The sequence below is a fragment of the Sorex fumeus genome, unplaced genomic scaffold (genome assembly GCF_029834395.1).
Source record: "Sorex fumeus unplaced genomic scaffold, SorFum_2.1 ptg000146l, whole genome shotgun sequence".
NCBI lineage: Eukaryota > Metazoa > Chordata > Mammalia > Eulipotyphla > Soricidae > Sorex > Sorex fumeus.
This window is the reverse complement of record NW_026606203.1, coordinates 2,652,660-2,660,749: the sequence shown is the minus strand read 5'-3', so window position 1 is coordinate 2,660,749 and position 8,090 is coordinate 2,652,660. Positions and strand designations below refer to the sequence as shown.

The 8,090-nt window shown below is 41.3% G+C and overlaps 1 pseudogene; it reads left to right on the top strand.

The window, feature by feature from the left end:
• The first annotated feature begins 7,040 nt into the window (after positions 1 to 7,040).
• On the top strand, positions 7,041 to 7,139 carry LOC130016106 (uncharacterized; annotated as a pseudogene).
• Positions 7,140 to 8,090: the final 951 nt, after the last annotated feature.

Below are 8,090 nucleotides of genomic sequence, written 5' to 3'. Positions count from 1 at the left end.
CTTAAAACACAACCTCAAACCCTCTGCACATTCCTTAACATTCATTCTGTCCTGTAACTTTCCTTCATCTCATTTCAAAACCATTTTCACTTTAACAGGATCCCTTTCTTTTTTCCCACTGACAATATCTCCATCCGTTATCTTTCTGACTTATGACATACATCTATAGTAGTACAATGTACAATGTGATCTCCCAAATTTAGACACAAGTTACCAACCATCTCACTTAACATGACAAAGCTGTACTCTGCATTGCTATTTCAGAAGCATTAGATCAGTTCTATAGATATTCAAAAAGCCTTTAAAATGCTCACAATTAAAGCTCTTACAAGGTATGTCCACTGGGCAAAAGATCACTTTACATTAGAAATTAACCAGGAGACATCTTAAAATTCTGATTTACAGGAAAACACAAATACAAAAAGATTAAAACACTCATAGATTATCATGAAACAGAAAGCATTTCACACTTAGGTACAAATTTCTCAGGTCAGGACTAGGTTGATATCTGGAGACAAAGCTTGGCATGAAATAAAATTATCAAAATAATAGCATGCACTTTTAAGCAATAGACAGGCTGATTAACAACATAATTAGTAAAATTTCCCACATTTTCCATTCAATTCTCCATTCTCAGAAACTATTACAGAAGGCTGATATCTGAAGTGAACCCATTTTATAACTCTTAGTAGTTCTAGAAATTTTAGTTACCAAGAGTCTCAGAGATCATAGAGAGCACTTGTAGGACAAACTTTGCAATCAATTTTATAACTCTAGAAACTCAAGTTTAAACTAAACCATTACTTTTTGACCCTGTTTTCATGTGTCATAGTTATTTTAACTCCTTCTAGGTCAAATATTCTAACCCAATGCAGATACAAATATGTACATTAACATAACAGCATAAGACCTATAAACAATCAATTTTTATAAAACATGATAAAACTTTCTTTGGCTCAATTTCAATAGTTCTTGTACCTTAATTATTTAAAATCATGAGCTCTCTATACCAGACATTTTTAACAATTCCACAAAAATACAAACATGCTTTCAGACACAGAAAAAGCCCTTTGGATTTTTTTTTTTTTTACCAAACTTTGATATCAGCATAAGAAAATATTTGAATTGCTGTGTGAGCACAAAAAGGATGGCAACAATCTATCTTTCCCACCGCCCGCGTTCGGTAGTTTCCCCTACTCCAGGGAGGTAGATGGAGATGGGCAAGAAAAGGAAGGAAATCTTATGGCCAGGCTGCTTGATCTTAGTTGCAGTTTATTCCAATCCTCTCTCCATTCACTCCCGTATCTCTCCTGCCTCTCCTAGCTGCCCATTCTTACAGTCTCATTATATCCCATAAAAGGAACTCAGGTTCTCTTAAGCATGTTTTCCCCTGTTCTCTCAGACCTAGTAGAGAGCCCCAAAATCTCATGGTACTTCTAAAGGGGCAAAAAGGAGAAAGAACATTGAGGCAGCAAAACATACATTGCTTCTTTACATCTGCAGGCCAGTAACAAAGACTAGCCTGGCTAGAGCTGGGAATCTACATCCCAAAGATCAGGCCTGGCTAGAACCTGAGATCTGCTCTGTGAGATAAGGGAAGCTGCCTCTTGCAGTATACTGAAATTATTTACTGAAGGCAGTTTGAAAGGGAAAAATGTTTAACCTCACCCAAACTAGTCAGGACATTCTTCTAGGACAGATTCTTACTTAACAGATCGACTCACAATTTACAATACAAGTTCAGTGTCCTGGAAGGATCTGATCTTACAAAATAACAGATTCTGACTAGGGTGAAATCTGATTATCTGGTTGGGGAGGAGAGCATAGAGAAGTGGTTACAGAAAAACAAAGGAATGGAAGTGACTCAGGAGCACTGTGATGGGTGTAACATGATAAACCTTAGCTCCTTCTGTCAAGGAGGAATGGACAAGTCCAGTTGTTATCCTATAAATTGCCACGGTTTAGGAAAACAAGGAAACTTAATTTTAATGGCTTCTGTACCTCTGTAGTTTGTAAAAGCGGCCTAATTTTTTATTAAAGTTAGCTGAGGCTTATAAGATAAGGTCTTGCTTTCTCTGAACTCTTATTTCACTTAACTTTCAGGCTCTAGTTCCATAGCTCTTCTAGATAGTACAAGATTCTTAAGTTCAAAAGGATTTCAACTGTTAATCACATAATCATTAATGTTCTCCTACCAAGAAATTTAGATTGAGAATTCTACTCTCTCTGTTGGCTTAACCTTCTGATAAGGATTCTTCTTTTAACCCTTGTCTGACAGGTTCCAAAAACAACTGCATTTTTTAAGTCACTGGGTTGCATATCACTAACTTCTCAAGAATTTCTACTGCTGATTTCAGCCTGGTCCCAACACTCGAGTGTTCCACATAGAGAGACAGATAGACAGACACAGACAGACAGACAGACAGACAAGACAATGAACTGACTAAAACACCACACATACATGTGCACACATCTGTAGTTGATCGATCAATCTGACCCTTCAAAAAATGGCAGGGAGAAACTGATGGACTGAGAAAGGAAGGGACTGTCCCCAGGGCGAAGAAACCTTATTGCTGATTGGGAACTCTGCTCCCCATTTCCCAGCCTGACTAGCCAGTCTCCCGCTTGTTAAAAATGGGTCAAGAAAGCGCTTTTGTTGATATAAGCCGGCAAAATAAACTATGACAAAGATGTTACCATATTTTGGCCAAGGCTAGTTCTGAGGCAGGGAGCTAGTATCATGATCTTGCATTTTCCTGCCTCCTCTGCTTTGATAATCCTATTTCTTTTGTTACCTACAAAGATCTGACTGCAGAATGATCTGGTAATGCAAACTGCCATTCACTGTATATCCTTCCCAATATTCTAACTTACACTCAGGCCACGTGGTGTTACAGAGGTCAACAAGATACTCCTTATCTAAACCATCTACTTGGAAGCTCTTCCGGTGTTTTAACAAGCAACCCAAAGGAGAATATTTAGGTACTGATGTAGAATTTCCCATATCTCCTAAGTGTCAGCAATAACCTATGAAAGGGAGGGAAAAGAAAAATCTAGGGTAGGATAATTCCTTAGCAAGCTCTCCTCCTAATAGTTTCTAGTGTTGTGGTTCTAGAGAGAGCACGGACACGACCACAACTGCATGCCAGCCCATCAGAAAAATCTCTCTTTAAAGGATGTCTCCTTTAGAGATTTCTGAGTCACCCTAGGAATCCCTGGGTCCTGCCTCCCGAGCGTCCACACAACCATAGCTTGCACATGTGGAGCCATACCTAGAGTGCCATGGGTTTCCAAGAAGCCTATTAAGGGGAGAAGAGAAAAAGTTCTGCCTTTCTTAGCTTGCCACATATTCCAATGTTCCCTGCTGAAGCTTTCTTCCACAAACTTCTTGCCTGTCTTTTTACCTCTTTTTTTTCTTTTCTCTGCTTCACTTTGCCTAGGGCTAAACCTGCTGACTGCCTCCATTAGCATTTGAATTGACCTCTAGCTGATTCTGCTGGTTAGAATGCTTGGGGAAAGGGATTTCTACCTAGAAATTGATCTGCCTTAGTTTCCCAGGATCTTCTCACTAGTGGGCTCTCCTCCCATTCCTCCCATAGTGGACGGTGACACGAGACAGACAAAGGAGGGGTGCCTCTTTGCAGAGACCATTCAGATGCTTGCCTGGCCGGAGCAGAACTTAGCCTTAGTGGTTCAGCATTGTGACTTGCGACTGGCAACTATGCCAGTGCCACCATTGACCTTATGTTCTGCATGGAATCTCAGGCAGCCCACTCGAGCTCCATGACTTTAGAGGGACTTTAAGAGTGCCAGGTCGTGGAGCTACAAAATCACGCCCGACAGGAGGACCTATCAGGGTGCTCAGACACACACACATTCACACAGAGGTTATCACATTCCTCCCCCAGTCCCCCTAGAGATTTCCAAGGGAGCATACCTTCACAGCAGATCTTCCACAGATTGCCTCCTTTATCTGAGCCACAAGGTTTGGAGAGAAGGAACCTCCTGGGGACCAATCCACACCAAAGGAAGGCCATTCTGATGAACAATAATTGGCAAACTTACCTTTCTTGATCATCAAGCCCAGATTCTGAGCTTTCCTGTGGATCTCAGAGAAGTGATCAAGAATTAAAGCTTTGGGGGTCGATTGATTCTGACCCATATTAAACAATCTCAATAAACAGAACTAAGAGAAGGATAATAAGACAAATACACACACTAAGGACACACGCACAGATCACACTCCTGCACTCGCTCGGACCGGTCCACTCTCTCACACCGGTGCGCACCACACTCACCAGTCACCCTGGGACTCCCGAATATGCCCAAAGGGCGTGCACGTGATTTTCACCTCCAGAGGGTTTAGTTCTTCCAGGTCTTCTCCCGGCGCCGGATTTTCCAGAACAGATGAGACCTCCAGAACAGATGAGGGCTAGAGGAAACCCTATGTCCCCCCAAGTCCTCCCAGTCAGGGTTGGCCACTTCCCTGCCGCGGTCCAGAACAGATGAGGCCTCCAGAACAGACGAGGACCCAAAGAAACCCTATGTCCCCCAAGTCCTCACAGTCAGGGTTAGCTACTTCCCTGCCGCGGTCCAGAAGGGGACACTGTCCCCCCAAAGAACAGATGGAATATTCCCCAGAATTTTTTTTTAAGGCCTTTTCAAAACCCGCTCTCTGGGCCCGTTTGCCCTATAAAGCAGATCTGAAAAAGCTTATCTAGACCTGTTCCTTGAAAAACAAGTTATTTTGCAATGCAGGTTCCTATTAAGCTAAGCTAAATTAATTCTGGTGGTGGTCCATTTTGGGCCTGTCCCTTACAACTTCCATTACTTTGTCTGTCTGTAATCACTTCTATGCTCTCTGCCCCAACCAATTTGTAAGGTCTCATCCTTCTTAGACACTGAAGCTGTACTGTAAGTTATTGCCTTCCTCCTCTCCTTATGTCTTTTGAGCAGTTTACCTTAATGCAATGTCCTTTTGTATAGATACAGGAAGACAATTAATTAATATGCTTTGTAAGTTAGGAATTGATTGGCTTTGAATATTATTCACTCCTGGGCTTCTGCCCTCTCAACTTAAGCCTCAGTTGCCCTCACTTCCTAGCACCCCAAGGGCAGAGTCCCAACGTGGGCCTGGATGGAACCAGGGCAAGCTGGTAAGTTATGTGCTAACCTGGCATTGCGATGGGCCAGGCCAAGGTGCCACGATTCTTAACTATAAGTTAAGAGGTTGATCATAGGCAAATGATGTCATGATCCAAAAGTAACGACAACACTAGGGCCCTGCTTCTAGGAATAGGAAAGATATCTTGCCTGAGCACTGCAGTCTGAGATCGAGATAGCCCTAGGAGAGCAATTCTACAAGCTCAAAGTATTTCTTACTGTGTCCATACAAAATGATTAATATTATATATGCTTATATGTTGGTTGGACAAGGAGAGGAGAAAGACCTCCTATAAGCTGTTTTCCTGTGTGTCCTGACTAGCTTGGATGAAACTGCTTTCTCCCCTTCAAACTGCCTTCAGTAAATGATTTCAGTATACTGAGACAGTTTTCCTTTTCTTTCAGAAACCTAGCTGGTCTTAGATCTGCAGATATCAGGTGCTAGCCAGGACTGATCTTTGGGATGTAGATTCCCAGCTCTAGCCAGGCTGGTCTTTGGGATGCAAATCAAGGTGGTTGCAGCTTGTGAAAGTGCTTGTGGAAGGTTTCAGTTTGGCTTTGTATCTTCTTTCCTGAGGCCAGTATTACTACTGGCCTGCTGATGTAAGGAAACAATGTGGATGTAAAGAAACAATATAGGGTTTGCTGCCTCAATGTTCTTTCTGTAACTCCTTTTGATGACATCACTGTAATGCCCCTTTTAGAGGTTCTATGATCTATATAAGGGGATCATCCTGGATCTCAGTGCCCGCACATGCTTGAGGATTCCTGAGGACTCTATGACATACATCTCTTCCATGTAATAACCTGCTGCTCCACGACCAACCAGCCTGACTCCCGTTTCCTTCCATCTACTGACCATCGCCATCGACCTCCATGGAGTGGGGAAATGGCCTGACCGCCAGCCTTTTATTTTTTGTGTGTTTACACAGGTTCTGCTTCCACTTCCTTCATGCATGAGTCTCCTTCAAGCTTGGGCAGAGTGGTCTTAAGCATACCTATGGCTGGTTGCAGAGGTCTTCAGCTGTCGGGGCTCTACTCAGGGCAGTGAGGGAAATTCACCCCTCCCCCTCCAAGGGGCCCAGGTGAGGAAAGCCAGGTGCGGGGTCAGGAGACTGTCGTTTTAGACATATTTGGAATTAATTTTAGATCGAAAAGTACTTATGTGCTTAGTAATAAATTACTATACACTTTTCAATCACCTCAGAGACCCCACTCTGCTTAGAGAACTAGATTTTTAAATACAGGGCTGTTTTGCCTGTGTGTCATGACTGAGAATCACTCTCAGTAGATATGAAACTCACTATACACAAAGATGCACACAGGCTACTTTGAGTCATCTGTGTTGTTAATGTGTGTTGGCCATTAAAATTCACTGAGACCCCTTTTTCTGTCCTTTACAGGAGCCTCATGAGTCTCACCTTCCATTCAAGTTGTACTTGTAATAAGGTGGAATGAAATCATCAATATTCTCCTCACCTCTTCCTTCAGGAGAAAAATCCTACTTACATTCAAGGTGGTCGAATTGCAGACAACACCATCCACCTTTTCCTGGAGATGTACACGGGACTGAGGTGAGAACAGCAAAAGGCTCTAGTTTAATGGTCTTAAGGAAGGTTTCAGGGAAGGGCATTAAACAAGACTCATATACCATCTTCCAAAAGAATTATTTTGTAAAACTGATGCCTTGGGTATGGTAAAAGATAATATGGTAAAAACCATACTTTTCTTTCTAGGACATTAAAGTTCTAAATCTATCTATTCAAGCTGCTTTGAAATATATTCCTTGATTTGGAATCACTGTCTGCCATAGGATTGAGTAAGGACAACACTCAAAGTAATAAGAAGAGAAAAATATGGAAAAATTAACTCATACTATGTTTGGTAACATATATACTAAAATTGAAACGATACAGAGATTAGCATGGTCCTTGCACAGATATGACATGCAAACTTGTAAAGTGATCCATGTTTTTGTTGCAAGAATAATTAACAGGGCGACTTTAAGCTAAGACAATCCACACAAGTACAAAAATTCTACATAAAGATAGCACAAATCCCCATCACAACAATCTCCTCAATGTCAATGGACTAAATGTGCCAATTCAGAGGCACAGAATGGGAAGATGAATTATAAAACTGAACCCAACAATCTGCTGCCTGAAGAAACACTTATGAACAATCAAAGCAACCATGGGCTCAAAGTCAAAGGCTGGAAAACAATTCTTCAAGAAAGAAACGAACACGTCCACAAAGCTGGAGTGGATATACTAGTATCAGACCATATGGACTTCAGGCTATAGGTTATAAGAGACAGTGAAGGTCATTTCTTCATGATCATGGGATCTGTACATCAGAAAGAACTCACCCTCCTCACTGTAGGTGATTCTAATGACAGACCAGCAAAATACTTAAAAATAACTTCTAATAGACTTAAAGAAAAACATTGAGAGCAACAAAATACTAGTTGGAGAATTCAACACTACTTTGTCACTTCTCAATAGATCAAACAGACTAAAGCTCAGCAAGGAAATATTTTTTTAAGGGAAGTAATGAACAACCATTGGCTTAGAGAAGAAATCAAAGGGGAAATAAAAAGTTTCCAGAAACAAATGAGAATGAGGACACGAGCTACCAGAACTTGTGGGACACAGCAAAAACAGTGTTAAGAGGAAAGAGTATAGCTCTGCCAGAATTCATCAGGAAGCAAGAAAGGGCCTGCATGAATAAATTAGAGCTCAAGATTTTGGAAAATGACCAACAAAAGTAGTCCAAACTAGGCTGGAGGAAGGAAATAATAAAACTTGTACCAGACGTCAATGAGCTAGAATCCCAAAATACAATCCAAAAGACCAATAAGAGTAAAAGCTGGTTCTTTGAGAAAATAAATAAGATAAATAAACCACGAGAAGCCTCTCAAAGAAACA